The following is a 15,201-nucleotide window of genomic DNA, read 5'->3' as shown; positions in this document are numbered from 1 at the left end:
AGAGAAATTAAATTTAAAATTTTGATCAGAAATAATAATAATAAATTAAAATAGTAAATAAATAAATTTAAAAACAAACAATCGCATAAGGGCATCTATAGGCTATTTCCAGGGCATTGAACTTGAATTCCATTGATAGTTTAAGAATGTAGTCTTGAAAGAAATCCTTTAAAAAAACAATATAACAGTTCATAATGAATATGCGTTGCTTTTTTATTCGGTAATACATCCAGTGTCAAAGGTTACCCGGATGTCGCATCATTCTGCATAGAATATCCATAAATTAGTAGTACTTGTAATGAAACTTATTACAACAAGTTGTAATATTAAGACATTAGAAACATTCATAAAGTTATTAGCATTTTTATGTTAAAAATTAAACATCGTTAGAACTTTTCAATATTATGTAAATAAATTATGCAAATTATTTTTAAAGTCATAAGATTCTTCTTTTTGTTTATTTATCATATCAACTTTTTAGGCGTAAAAGAAAACTTGATTCTTAACTATATTAATTAGAAAAATATAAATTATTCATGATTTTACATTGTATTTGAATAATCAAATGTGAAAAATAAGAAATGTGAATACATTTTTTTTTTTATTTTAAAATTAAATGAGTCTGTTATTGTTTCATTTTACTTTGTGCTTGTTTACTTCATAAGTTTAAAAATTACATAAATTATCAAACATAGAATAAAACAAAAATAAAAAAAACTCACCTAATATTATTTTAGTGAATGGAATTTCTTTGGAATCGGTTACAGGAAGTTGTTGTTTTTTAAAATGTGTGGTGTGATTTCTATTTTGATTATTTGGTTCTGTTAAAACTTGTGAAAAATATTTAAAATATTTATCACCATCTGTCATTAAAAAATATTTTCTATAAAGCGGAAAATCTGAAACATTTTAATTAAAAATTACAAACTTGTAAAGTTTAAATAAAATAAAAAATAGATATATAAAAAATGTATTTACAAAAAATAGAATTAAGAAAACTGGTAAATTTTAAATATTAATGAAACTAAATCATCTTATCAGTTAAATCTCCTTATATTTTATTATTTGTAGTTTCTTTGCAATTAATTTTGCCAAAGAGACTTTAACATTTTCCAATTCTTTCAATACTTTAATAGATTTATCTTCATCCTCTTTCTCCTTTTTCTTCAATTTCTCCATCAATTGTAGTTTCTCTTCTTGTATTTAACCTTTATTTTTTTCCTCTACTGTTTTAATTGCAAAACGTTTATCAAGATTGGCATCAGATAGTTTTTTTTTCTTCTAAATTATTGATTTTGTGTAACTATTCTTCTAAAAAAAATGCCATTAGTATTATATTAATTCGAGAAAAATAATATTAACTTTATTCATTAAGAATAAAAAAAATTAGATATGAAATGTTTATTCAGGTCCAAAACCGTATAATAAAAATAAATTTAATTAAAAAAATGTACATTACCTGAGATATGTTTTATACTGTCAATTTCTAATATAGTAGTCATTAATACACGTTCTACATTTTTTCCCTTTTCTTTATTAGATAATTTAATAAAATTCGACTATATTTATATGAAAGTTCAAGTATTAAGTCCTGGTTTGTTCTTAAACTTTTTTTTTCCCCTTTTTGTTCTTTAATTCTTTATCCATGTCCATTATTTTCTTTCTAAACATATTTTAAAAGCTATTTACACACTGACAATTGTTAATTGAACATAAAATTAAATTAGTGTAAACTATTAATTAAAATTACTGTAAACTGTATTGAAATTATATTTATTGTTATTGTTATAGTTGCAGACAGTTAAAGAATTTGTTTACATAGAGGGCAGCACTATCCTTCCGTTTTCACTGCCATCTGGTGTCTAATTTTTTATTGTTATTTTTGAATGTTGGTAATTAAAATGTTTCATTCTCCATTAATATATTTATTAATTAATATTAATTATATAATCAAATAATAATCATCATAATAACAATTATATAAGATATATGTTAAACAAATTTCAATTGCGTTTACAATTAAATTTCATTTATTTGAATTCAAATAATTCAGGACAAGCGCCATTTTGATCACGTGACATATGATCACGTGATTGTGAAAATTTTTCATACGATTATTTCCGTTGCGACTTTGCAAATATTAGTGCTGTTAGTATTTGTTTAATTTGTTTTATTATATTAATAACAAATAAAGTTAATAATAATAGAAATATATAGTGAGAAGATAAAATATGTATCGAAATAGGTAAAAGTTTAGATCGTGATAAATGCTTTATATGTCAATAGGTAGTATCGTTTTGATTTTTCTTCGCTCGCTCGTTTTTTGTTTCATTATTTTTTTTTTGGGGGTAATCAGTTTATTTTGGTGAGATTACTCAATTTAATTTGTTTGTTCATGAAAGTTATATGATTATTTATTTGGTTATAGTGAAATTATTTTGGAAAAGTATATAAAATACAACGGTAAAAGTGAGGTTAGGTTCTCAAAGTCGCAACTTCAAAGTAAAAAGTTTTAAAAGTTTTTTATTAGTTTATTTTTAGTATTATTATTATTGAAATTAAAGTTAATTGTTGAAATAATAGAATTATAAGATATTAAAAGTAGTGATAGTAAAAGTAAAATGAAAAGTGAAGTGTTAACATTCGAGGAAACTTAAAATCAACAGGAAATCGATGCAAATTTCTAACAATTAAAATGTGAGTAATATTTTTTTTAAATTTATCAATGTTTTCCTATCAAAGGTCAATGACTTATACCATTTATTAAACAAATTTGATAAAAAAAAAAATAATAATTCCTGTAAACGTGATTATATTAACACTGGCAAAAATTTCCCATTTAAATTCATTTTCAGAGAATAAAATTGTCGCTTAAATATACATACGCGATGTTGCAAATACAGCATAGCCTCTTCAAAAGATTTTAATCCATTTAAATGGAACTCTAGCACGTACTTTATTTACTAATTTGTCTATACTATGGTACAAATTAAAAAATTCAATTGTCGTTTAAATTATTTATTGAGTGTGTGTGAAATAAACGTATACATTTTAAAGTGACGAAATTTATTTAGTTTTTTATATAACACGAGACAATTTAACATTAATAATTAATATTTTAATGTTTGTGTGTGTTAATTTTAAATACCAATATAGAAATATTAATTGTTAATCATTCTAACACTATATTGTAGATACATATGTCATGTATATTAAAATTCAAATATGAAGTCTTACTAATCGATATATAATATAAATTAAATTCACAGACTGAATCCGGTGAAATACTAGTATTTAGGATAATTATATCCATATAGAGGGATGATAAATTAATGTGAAATTTAATTTATGTATAGCAGAGCTAGTTAACAGTAATATGTCAATTAATTTATAGAATAATACTCCTAAATATTATAGAAAAGAATTTTTTTTTGAAGAATTGACTAATTCAAGTAGTCTTATTTTAAAAGTTTTATTATTCTTTTTAGAAAAAAAAACTTCTAACTTATATATAAAGTTTAGGTTTAGATATCTATATTCAAGTTGAGGAATAAAAAAGGTATTTCTTGAGAGAACAACTGCCTGAGGCAGTCAACCAATTAGCTAACTCTCCGACATTTTCTTCTTCTTCTTCTTCTCAAAAATCGTTAGCCAACAAAAGAAGAAATACTCTTCTCATAGAATTTTTGCCTGAGGCACCTTCAACTTTAGTTTCATATATTTTATATATTAGTCTCAACTAAATCTTCATAAGTCAATTCCGTGAGTTAAGTTCTTAAGTTAATTTGATTGTTTCAAGAAATTGCAAATTTAAATATTTTAACTGTTAATTAATTATTTTAAATATACTGAATTTAATAATAAATCAAGTAGTGTTTTATTTTCTTATTAAATGTTTCTTAGATTGTTCTCGTGTTATTCAAACTTATGTTAATTAGTGAGAGAGAGGGGGGGGAGGGGGATTTATAAAGTGGATTAAATGTTAGGTGATGATGTAATGGTTTTAATAATTATGTGGACATGAAGGCACAAAATATTTTCAAGTATATACTTAAGAGGCACTTCAGAACATCATTACGAACATAGTTATCCCAATGCAAAATAACAAGATAGAACAAGAAGTAATATATTGTAGAAATTTTCAGAAAGCTCATATCCACTTTTATTAGACGCGAAATAATGAATGTAGTAGGTGAAAGATAATTAAAATTAAATGAGGTCAAGTATGAATAACTTCAAAATTCTCTCACGTTATATTATAATATAAATTATTGAAAGAAAAAATTATTACTTAATTCAAGTCATCTATTTTATATGACTGTTAGCAAAAAAAAAAGTTGAATCAAACAATTATAAATTAAAAAAAAAATTTTTGATTCAAATATACATAATTTGTTCAAATACAGTTTATTTAATTCAAATAAAAATAGTTTGATTTAAATAAATATTTATTAGTCGACCCTATAGAAATTATTTACATTATTTTCTTTTTTTCGAATTAGTTAATACACTGAAAAAAAAATTTATTTGATTCAAATACTCGATTACTTGAGTATTATCAAATAAATATTTATTTGAACCAAATAATTTTTATTTGAATTAAATAAATTGTATTTGAACCAATAATTTCTGTACTTGAAACAAATAATTTCTGTACTTGAAACAAATACCATTTAATTGACTCAAATAATAATTATTTGATACAAATAAATATTTATTTGATAATAGTCAAGTAATCGAGTATTTGAATCAAATAAATTTTTTTTTCAGTGTACGCAATAATTTATCTATTTTATTTTCTTTGTATACCACTGGAAAAATATTATTCAAACAATCGGTTACTTTATAATGTATTTTTTACTTTATATTTTACTATTAAAAAATAAATATTGAACTAAATAATTTTTTTTTGAATCAAGCAAACTGTATTTAATTGAATAATTTATGTATTTAAAAAACTATTTAATTAAGTAAAATTTTATTTGAAAAAATAATTATTTGATACATAAATATTTATTTGATAAACTGTAATATTTTTTTCAATGCCCACTCTCTAAATCTGAATCGTTGATTCCCCAAGGGCATATTTCTTTGATTTTTAAAAACTAAAAATATTTTTGTTCATTTTGTTTTTGTTTTTGAAAAAAACGTCCAGTGCTTTCCTATAGACGATACACATATCACTCTTAATGAAAATTTGTTTTAGAGAAAATATATTTGCGGGAAAATCTTTATATAAAGGTACAAATACAAATATATAAAAAAAAAACTTTTCTTTTGTTTGTTGGTTCGAATTTTCCATGATCGGTTCAATATTTGCGTTTGTTGGTCTGGCTTTTTTACACAGTGCTGCGCACCAGCTGCATATGGCTGTAGTATGCGAAAAAATAAATGAAAATTTTATAAGCATAGGTGGCTTTTCATATATGATTTTTCCAATAGGTATCAACCGTTGCTCTCGCAAGATCGAATTTTTTTTTTCGTGTATGCATAAATAAATGCGGCGGAAAATGTATAGTCAACATTAGAACAAAATTATCTAATTAAAAGTATTAAAAAAAAATTCTATATCTAAAAAAACAAAATTTGTTGTTTATAAAAATATTTAAAAAATTAATATTAAAATGAGAATTATTTTTTATATTTATTTATTATATATGGTAATATTTAATACTGCATAATAATTTATACAAAAAAATATTAATTCGAAATATATTGTATAATTTTTACTATAAAAAAATAATTTCATATGTGCGTCAATTTGTAGTTTGACGCAATAAATTTTTTGCTCTAATAGCATTTTAAATAAGTTTTTCTCATTACGTTTTATAATTAGAATCGGAGTAAAATTTTATTTGATTAAAATTTAAATTAAAAATATACAGTCATTTAAATCAGTGAACTAAAATGTATTATATAAAAAAAAGATGGATTGTTCATCATTTGTGAAAATCACATGGAGAACATAATTGTATTTGGGGGTAAAATATATTATAGTAGATAATATAATAGAATTCTATTGAAAATTATTAATGAAAATGTTTTGTCACTGGCTGACCAATATGTCATATCTACTGGGGGAAATCTCATCTCTATTCATACATTATTTAATAGTTATTTTTACAGAATTTATTTCTGCAAAAAAAGTTTGAAAATTACTTAATTTTTTTTTTATTAATTTGTTTATATTGAAAAAAATTTGAAGGGATGAATTATTTTAGAAAGGTAGAAAAAAAAATAATATAAAGAAGGATATTTGAAACGATGTTAGATGACTATATATCAGGTTAGATGGATAAGAGAGAGAAGCGCAGAACGAGGTGTCGAGGTAACCGAATTATCTTCATGTCTGAAAGACTTATCTTGACGGATTGGATTAGTTGAAAGACTAGATCGAGAACCGATTGGTTGAAAGTGTCGAGAAAAAAAAATTATTTTTTTTTTTTTTTTTTACGTTAGAAGAAAGTTTTTCTCCGTTGCTTTCAAACCTAATATTATATTCATTGACCCCAAATAATTTACACAAAGATTCCAATGAATTTTATTATCCAAAAAAAAAATATTCCGGGTAGAATATTTCAATTCTATTTTAATTCTCATTGTAAAGTAAATATAATTATAAAAGGGATCGAAAAATTGCCTTTTTTCAGTTTGGTATCTTTGCGTAGTAGACATCTGAAAATTTTGTTTGCCTCTCGAAATATGGGATGCAAATAAACGCAACGTCAATGGCATTCGGAGTATATATATATATAGAGAGAGTCGAGTTTCAACGTTACTAGAAAACAGGTTATATGGTCATTGTAGTGGCACTACTGCCAACCACAATTCACTAATTGTTTTTCAATTCGCGACAATCGATGGGTCTGAGTAGAGTCGCGGCTACCAATTTATTTTCGTTCCCCATGAATATTGTATATATATATAAACCCGAACGAGTATTCTGGGCAGCTGACAAATTTTAATCATTACTTAATAAATTGTTTCTGAAAGCCAAAAGATAAATAAATAAATTATAAATAATTAAAAAAAAATATAATTTAAAGAAATTAAAATATTATTTATTAAAAATATGGGAATTTTAATATAATCTATTATTTAGTTATTGTTTTTAAATATAAAAAATTAGTATATAAATTTTCATATTGAGAAGGAAATATCAATCAAAAATTTATATTTAGTAAAATATTGCGAAAGGCGTTATCAGTAATATAGTTGTCAATCAGATAGCAATAATTGATAAGTAGATAGATTATTGACATTTGACAATTTAATTTAGAACACATCATTTAATGCACATTGACAATATTGTCCATTTGATTTTCAATCTCCTGTTACTTGAGATATTAAAAAAATTAATATAAATATATTATTAAAATCTGAAGTCCGCAAAGTTTTTTAAAAACGAAAAATTAAAATAGAATTATTTTTTCATGTCAATTTATCTCTAATTTTGATTTGCACAAACATTCAAGAAATTAATACTTTTAATTTTAATCCAAATTAATAGATATTGTCTAATTATTTTTTCATTTCAAAAATGTTGCGGACTTCAGCATAATTTAAAATCTTAAAAATTTTTTTTTTTGACAATTTTCGTTAAAAAATACAGTCACTTGACAAATGTCGTTTTATAATGTTTAAAGGAACTTGACAATTTTCTTATTCATTCACTCTATACACATACACATATCTTTTGTGTCTGTGAGTATATTGTGAACTCAAAGTGACACGCGACAAATTCGTCTATTTTTCACGGTTTCACGTCGATTACATTCGTCTGTTCTCATTCTCTTTCTATATATCTATATGTAACAACGTTGACGCCACCTAAATTGAAATGCGGGAAGTCAACAGGAATGCGAATATGAATTATACTACATACTGTGTGTCTGAATTGCGAATTGCCTTTATTACAAATTACACTTAATATCCGCGTGCGCGTTAGGTGGATTAGAAAGCATATTTGCGCGTCAGTGTTATTTGGGCCGGTTAAATTATCCTTCGTCAGTTAGCCACATCCGAAAATTTTGACCGCTGCATGCAACAATGGAACAGCCATTTATTATAGCATTAACCATTGTTTCCGTCTTGCGCCTTTATTTGCAAATATTCACATATAAATTATATAATGCCTTCATACTGTTTTTAATTTTTCTCGTATATTTAGATTTAAATTTTTTTTCAATTTTGTGAGAAAATTACACGAATTTGCCCATGAAATACGAATTTCAATTCTTGATTAATCGACTTTGAGGTATCCTCTTAAAATCACGTTGCAACCACTTGAATCATTTTACTCTCCTTTTTCTATTTCCGTCTCTCTTTTTTGTCTCTCCATCTGAATCACTCATCGGCTTTGCGAGATGAAAAAAAAAAAGATAGATTTTCTAAATCCTTCATCACTTTGGTAGAAAGTATCGTGCGAGTTTTACACACAGTAGGTGTTCGAGTTTTAAAACCGTTCACTCGTCGAAATCTTGTTAACGTAATCGAACTTGATAATGCATTCAATTTTATTCCACACCTTTTTTTTTTATCGTTTTAACAATTATTTTTTTTTTTTTGACGATAAAATAGAGTTTCGTGGAAAACAATAAAAATTTTACTTTTTTTTTTTAACAATTATAATAGATTTTTTGTTTTTTAATATTTAGAGGATTGATATCAAAAGAAATACTTGTGTAATAAAGTGGTTTTTTTTTACTGGATAATAAAAGTAAGGGAGGAGAGCACCAATACCAAAGAACAGAGTTCAAGGGTATTATATCTTGTAACGAAAGTCAGGTCTGGAGAGAAGGCAAGCTGTTCTAATGAGTTAAGTTCGCTATCGTACTTTTAATATCTTCTCCGTTACCCCTTGATGAGCGAACTAAAATCTGACGTCGCTTCCTCATGTATTTTATTAGATCGCACCACCCTGCGAAACCCCACCCCCTCCCCCCTCTTTTTTTTTCTTTTTCGAGCAGAGAACGAAAAGCTTTTCAACATTCCGCTAATCTTCTGCAACAGATAGCCAAATGAAAAAACTTTTCCATTTTGAATAATGCATACGCAGTCGTATCTTTTTCATTATTTTTCTTTTTCATCCCTCCTTTTTTTTGTGTTCTATATAAAAAATAATAATTTATATATTTTAAATTAAAATATTTAATTTTTCTAGAAGGAATTAAAAATTTTTTTTTTAAATTTCACTTTTTCATTTTTTTGAATTGAAATAAAGAATATAAGATGGAAGGAAATGAGATAAAGAAACAATATAGATCAGACTTATTTCCTCTCAGTTGGGAGCCATATGTGTTGCAAAAATATCGGTTCAGCTTAAAAGTACACTTTTATTTTTTGATAAATTGCTCCCGTTAATCGGCTCTGACCACGGTTGCCTGCAGCTCGAGGCTAAATCCACCGTATACTCTCTTACTCTATCCGAATCTAAATTTCCATCAGTTCACTTTTTTCAAATAAAAAAAAAAAAAAAAATTCAAGCTTAAACGCCAGACTTTAAAATCCATGTGTAGATTATGCTTTAAGGTCGATCGTTTTCTAAAAAAATGAATCTCTATTTCATAACAAAATCTTTTTTTTTTCACAAAAATGAATAATTGAAAAATTATTATTTTTTTTTATGACAATAAAGTTTTTCATAAGTTATTATTGACCACTTGAGAAAAAAAAAAACATGTGACAAACGAATGGGAGATTCTGTCTCGTTATTTTCCATTTGCGATGTAAGTGTTGGAATCGAGGAGAGAGAGAGAGAGAGAAGGCTCGAGTTCAAAAGTTGAAGCCCACTTGAAAAGTTTGAACACATAAATTGGATTCGTCTTGGCTAAAATATAATTGGCATTCGTCTCTCTGATAACGAACCGGTCATAGTTTCCTTATATTATGTACATGATCTTTTCCCTCGTTTCCTATTCCTCTTCCATTACAATATTCATAGAAGGAAATGTACTTTTCAAATACTATCTTTGCATCATCTAAAAGTTCTTACAAAACCTGAATATATTCGCAATATGAAAAACTATTCAAATTAGAAATTATCCAATTTCAAATATATTAATAAAATTAGATTTTATAAAGTAGCAGTTTAATAATAATAATAATAATATTTCATTTATTTAACAACAATGATTTAATTTATTAATTCATTTTGTCAATTATATAAATGCATTCAGAAAATTAATTTTATTAAACAAGAAATGTGAAATTAATTTTATTTAAATTGAAACGTTATTAAATTTAACAACACATGTGTAAATTCGAAATATAATTAAAAAAAATATTAAAACCAAAAAAGGGGAATAATTTTTTCCGTGAAAAATTTTGATTCCTGGAATAAATCAGAAAAAAAGTGTTGACTATTTTTCTTTTATTCTTTTTAAGTTTTTTATTTTTTTTTAGTTTTATGTATATTTTCAATTGGGTAAACACTCGGGGTTTTTTTTTGTGTTTGTACTCTGAGAGAGTTTTGCAGAGAGTTTTTCAAAGGAGGAAGTCGATCGTAGATGTCGATGTCAGGAGGCATCTTTTTTTCTCTCTCTCTCTCTCCCGATAAGGATCGGTCTTGCATTGGACTGTTTCATATTTAAAGTATATTTCCGTTATTGCTAAAATATTGACTTGTTTTATAAATTCTTTGCCAGTAAAATCTGTGACAATAATTTTCCACTCTTTCGATGGAAGCATCATTTCCGGTGGCTTCTTCGATGAAGAAACCTGCCAGTCACACACAGGTTTGCTCGGCTTAACGCTTATCCTAAGACTTTCTAGGTTTGTATTTTTCTTGTCAGAATCAAAGAATAAAAAAGAAATTCCTCTTTAGGTGCTACTTTTCATATTTTTAACTTGATTCCTGTCAATAATTTTTCTCTTCATTTTTTTATATATTTTTAGGATTTTGTAAATTATTTTTTGACGTTATACGTCTTACTCAAAAATCTAGTGGGAGTCAGTCAAAAAAATTTGGCGTTTCGAATCGACGCAGAGTTCTTGAAAACTATTCATTTTTGTGTTATTCGATTACTTTTGGTTTAGTTTCGATGCCACATTTATTTTTGTCAAATTTGGAAATGAAATTTTTTTTATAGCTTTCTATATTACCGACTGGTAAAATATTTAACTACTTGTTAGTACAGCGCTGACAGTATTTTTATTTTTGCAGATTCTATCCTCGATGGCTTGTGGTGTAACGAATTTCAAAGATAAGGGCGAAAGTAAAAAAAAAAGACTCGAAGGACCCAGAATTCTTCATATTCAGATTTTTTAGAACTCGGTCTATTTTTACGATTATTTTTCACATTTTCTGAATGGAAATTTAATTTGAAAGTAGGGATCTCCGAGGGCTATTTAGTTTGAAAGAAAATCGCCATGAAGCTGAAAATTCGTTATTAAGGTAAATATTTTAATTTATTAAAAAAATTCAATTGTACTTTTTGACGTGACAACGTTTTACCTCATAATAATTAATTATCATTATTATTGGAGCCAATTAAATGATATTTGTTTCAAATACAAAAATTATTGGTTCAAATAAAATTTATTTAATTATAAAAATTATTTGTTTCAACCCAAGAAGCACGTAATATAACCTCAATATCAAGGTAATATTACATGTAAGATTCGTAATATAACGTTGTAATATTACAGTAATCTTACAGTGATCTTAAAATGTCCGCCTCAAGGTAATATTACCGGTAATGTTACTGTAATATTACGCGCTAATATTAAGGTAATATTACAGTAATATTGCAGTAATATTATACCGTAATATTAAGGTAATATTACAAGAGAATATTACAGTAATATTATGGGAACATTTCTTTACGAAAAAAATCTACCCATCCAGGGAATCGAACCCCGAACTCAAAGCACACGAGTCCAGAGTTTTACCAACAAGCCAAATTGACTTATAATATATTTACGTTTTTTATGCTTTATGAATAACTCAAATCAGTCTGTAATATTACTGTAATATTACCGTTAATATTACAGTAATATTCCCGGTAATATTACCTTGAGGCGGACATTTTAAGATCACTGTAAGTAAATATTTATTTGATAACAGTCAATCATTTGAATCAAATAAAAAATTTTTCAGTGTTAAATACAAAATAAATATAAAATTTTAATTAATTAAAAAAGACTTTGTCACGATCAAAATTTTCCGTTCGTATAATGAATACAGACCCCGCTTTAATTTTACGAAGAATTTTTGATAAAAAATGACCTCAAAATAAAAAGTAGGATTACTTTTAGACAATATTATCTTCAAAATAGATGACCTTCTTTTTCAAAAATCATTTTTCTTCGTAATGTTTCTATTTTCTTTTTTTTTGCATATATAACTATTTTTCATCATATATAAGTGATTTAAGATTGTCCTTATTCTCCCTCTAAATCGATCGTGAATCTTATACTACAAACAAAGTTTGTTACGATGGTTGCTCGGGCCTTTCTTTCTCTCTGAAGTTTGATATTAGTTAGAGATTCGTTCGGTGTGCTGCCGAACGAAAAAGGGTAAGGGGGGGGTGGAGGGAGGGTTAAGGGGACTTCTTGGAGGGTGCTCTCATTGTCTCTGAGTAATTGTAGGACAAAAGCAAACTTGTCTCATTCAATGCTTTCACCCCAGACTCTCTCTCTCTCTCTTTGGATCCTTCAGCCTTGCTAACCGGAATTGGTATTTACATTCTGCCGCATCTCGACTATACTTTTCCATGAAAACGTCGTGTCGCTTTGCTTATATTCTCTCACTTTTATCTTTTTCTTTTTTTTTTGTTTTGTTTGTTATTTCCCCGTTTCCTTAATCAAGATATTCATATCTTGCTAAAATCATTTAACACTTAAACATTTTAAAGCACTTGGATTAATTGATTGCAATGTAATTTTGAAAATTAGTTCACAATTGCATTTTACTGAATTATTATTTATTTTAAGGAAATTTTTTTTTCTACTTTTTGAATATTTGAAAGTGATAAATGAAAAATTTGTCTAGACAATTGTTTTTTGTAGAAAAAAAAAAAAATCTGCAAATAGATTTTTTTTTATACTCCTTGAGATAAGGGAAGTTAAACGGAGTGGCAAAAGTAGTTTGATCCCATTTGAACTATCGTAATAAAGAATTGGAGAAGGGGCTTTGTCGCCAATCTCTACTATTGGGATCTTAATTTATGTTTTGTATAGCTACTCGAATTTCTGCTTTTCTTTATTTGATTCTACTATTCCTTATATTCTCTTCTTTCTTTTTTGAAAGAATTTTTTATTTCTTATTGCTGGGTTTGACAATTGACTATACCATTATAACTATAGATTCAAAACATCTTTCTATTGCGACCAGACAAAATAAAATCACAAATTGTAAGTAATGAGGAAAGAAGGGAAAAAAAGAAAGATCTTTGGATTAAAGGCCAGACAAATAATCTGTTTCTTATGTCAACTTTTCTATTTTTTCCATAAACTCAATTGAGCATTGAATTAAAATTGAAAATATTAAAAAAAGTAATAAAATTTAAGACAATTATTGCTATTAAAAATAAGATTCCTTCTCTCTTAAGACACTTTTTTTTTCTTTTACTGAAATTCAATATATGTGCAAACTTTTGGTATTTATCGAAGCGAATCAAAAGCGTTATATAAACTCTTTAATTCGACACGCGCGATACATATGATACAAATTATTTTTTTACTCATATTTAATTTAAAAATTTATTTTCAATTTTTTAAATTCTTTTATTGCTGATCAATTTATTATAAATTGATTTTTCAAAAATTCTTATTTTTTATAAACCAGTAATCGCACTAATTATATACCTATCTTTAATATATTTTTGTGGTGATTTCATTTCATTAAAATCAAAATAATACCAGGACGAATATGGATTTATCAAGAATAACATTTTAATTAAAAGCGAACGAAATTTTTAATTGCATGCATGTACTACTTCGTTACTGTTGCTGCTGCTATTGCTGTATAGAGATTGAAAGCGTGTCATATTGTATTATAAATAATTTTTTTTGAATTGTTAAACAAAAATATTTTTGAAATCCTTTTAAATTTGTTATATATATTTAAATTAAAATATTTATTTATATTTAAAATAAATTTCTTTTATTTTCGATAAAAAAAACTAATATCAAATAAACTGCGTCGATGAAAAAATATTTTTGATTCAAAATATGATTTGTAAATGAATCTTTCTTTTTTCTATCTCTCTCTTTTTTTCTAGTAAAATATAATTATATATTTTATTACAATGCGGGATCAAACGAAAAGCACGTTTTTAAGTTACGTGACTAATTGAAAGTTTGAGGCTGAGGAATTCTTTTTCCGGTATAAATTTTATGTCGAGCATTTTTTGGAAAATTAGGTCTTAATTCGTGAGAGCACGATTATGTTGCGCTCACAAGAACGACAAATTTTTTTTTTTTTTTTTTCGTTGAAACCGCGGATTATATATTGCGTTTTATAAAATACATGCGAATTTTTTTTCTTTCTAACAATTTCAGTAGAATTCAAATTAGATAGAAAAAATTTTTTAAATTCAGATTTAGAAAAGATATTTTTCGAAAAAAAAAAAAAAAAATTGTCTTAATTATAATGAAAGAAACTAGTTTTGATGATTCGAGAATGTAATAAATAAAATATAAAATTCCAGTTTGTTTTCACTGTAATGAAACACCTGCAGTCTCGTCGAAATCCATTTGATGAATTCTCATAAAGAAGTTCTATACTAAAGGCAATCTTCGCTGGTCGGCTCGCGCTATTACTTTTCTTTCGTGATGTCGAAATAAATCGAAAAGGAAAGCGGCGTGTTAAAGCTTTTTTTTTTTCTCTCCGAAGACTCGAAACAAATAAAAACGACACTGAAACTTGCCTTGTGTTCTTTAACACAATTTAAAACTTCCAAATAAAATCAATACCAATAACATTGAATTTTGCCAATAAAAATCAACTGTTTATAAATAAAATTTATTTCGTATCAAAATTTCAAAAAAAAAGTACTGTATGTGAATTTCAATAATAATTTTATTTTTTTTCCTTCACTTGATTGCAAATTGAATGGTTAAAAATTTTAAAAGTAGTGTGAGTGATGAATTGAAATAGAGGATAAAAAAAAAGAAAGAAAGATTCTGAAAGTAGAACGGTAGCCCGGAGGGCCTCTAAATTGGTTGAGAATCAATTAAATGCTGCGGCGTAATCAG

General features: G+C 25.9%; 1 protein-coding gene and 1 long non-coding RNA gene across 3 annotated transcripts in view; one reads left to right on the top strand and one right to left on the bottom strand.

Moving 5' to 3' along the window:
• Positions 1-95: 95 nt before the first annotated feature.
• Positions 96-1,760, bottom strand: LOC127277599 (uncharacterized). Its single transcript, XR_007842384.1, has 4 exons — positions 1,460-1,760; positions 979-1,311; positions 723-899; positions 96-263 (listed from the first exon to the last, which is right to left on the bottom strand). It is a non-coding gene; the product is annotated as an uncharacterized LOC127277599 (long non-coding RNA).
• A 367-nt stretch (positions 1,761-2,127) lies between these two features.
• The window catches only part of LOC127277058 (lachesin-like), a 218,843-nt gene continuing 205,769 nt past the window's right edge, over positions 2,128-15,201 (top strand). Inside the window, exons 1-2 of one of the 2 annotated variants that reach the window (XM_051297883.1) lie at positions 2,128-2,697; positions 11,165-11,395. The gene's annotated coding sequence lies outside the window, so the exon portion shown is untranslated. The remainder of the gene's footprint in view (positions 2,698-11,164; positions 11,396-15,201) is intronic. The other variant, XM_051297888.1, reaches the window with a different exon arrangement.

Source organism: Leptopilina boulardi, unplaced genomic scaffold (genome assembly GCF_019393585.1).
Source record: "Leptopilina boulardi isolate dan_hultmark-lab unplaced genomic scaffold, ZJU_Lbou_2.1 LbouV2_110, whole genome shotgun sequence".
Taxonomy (NCBI): Eukaryota; Metazoa; Arthropoda; class Insecta; order Hymenoptera; family Figitidae; genus Leptopilina; species Leptopilina boulardi.
The sequence above is the reverse complement of the archived record's forward strand: the minus strand, read 5'-3'. Positions and strand labels throughout refer to the sequence as shown.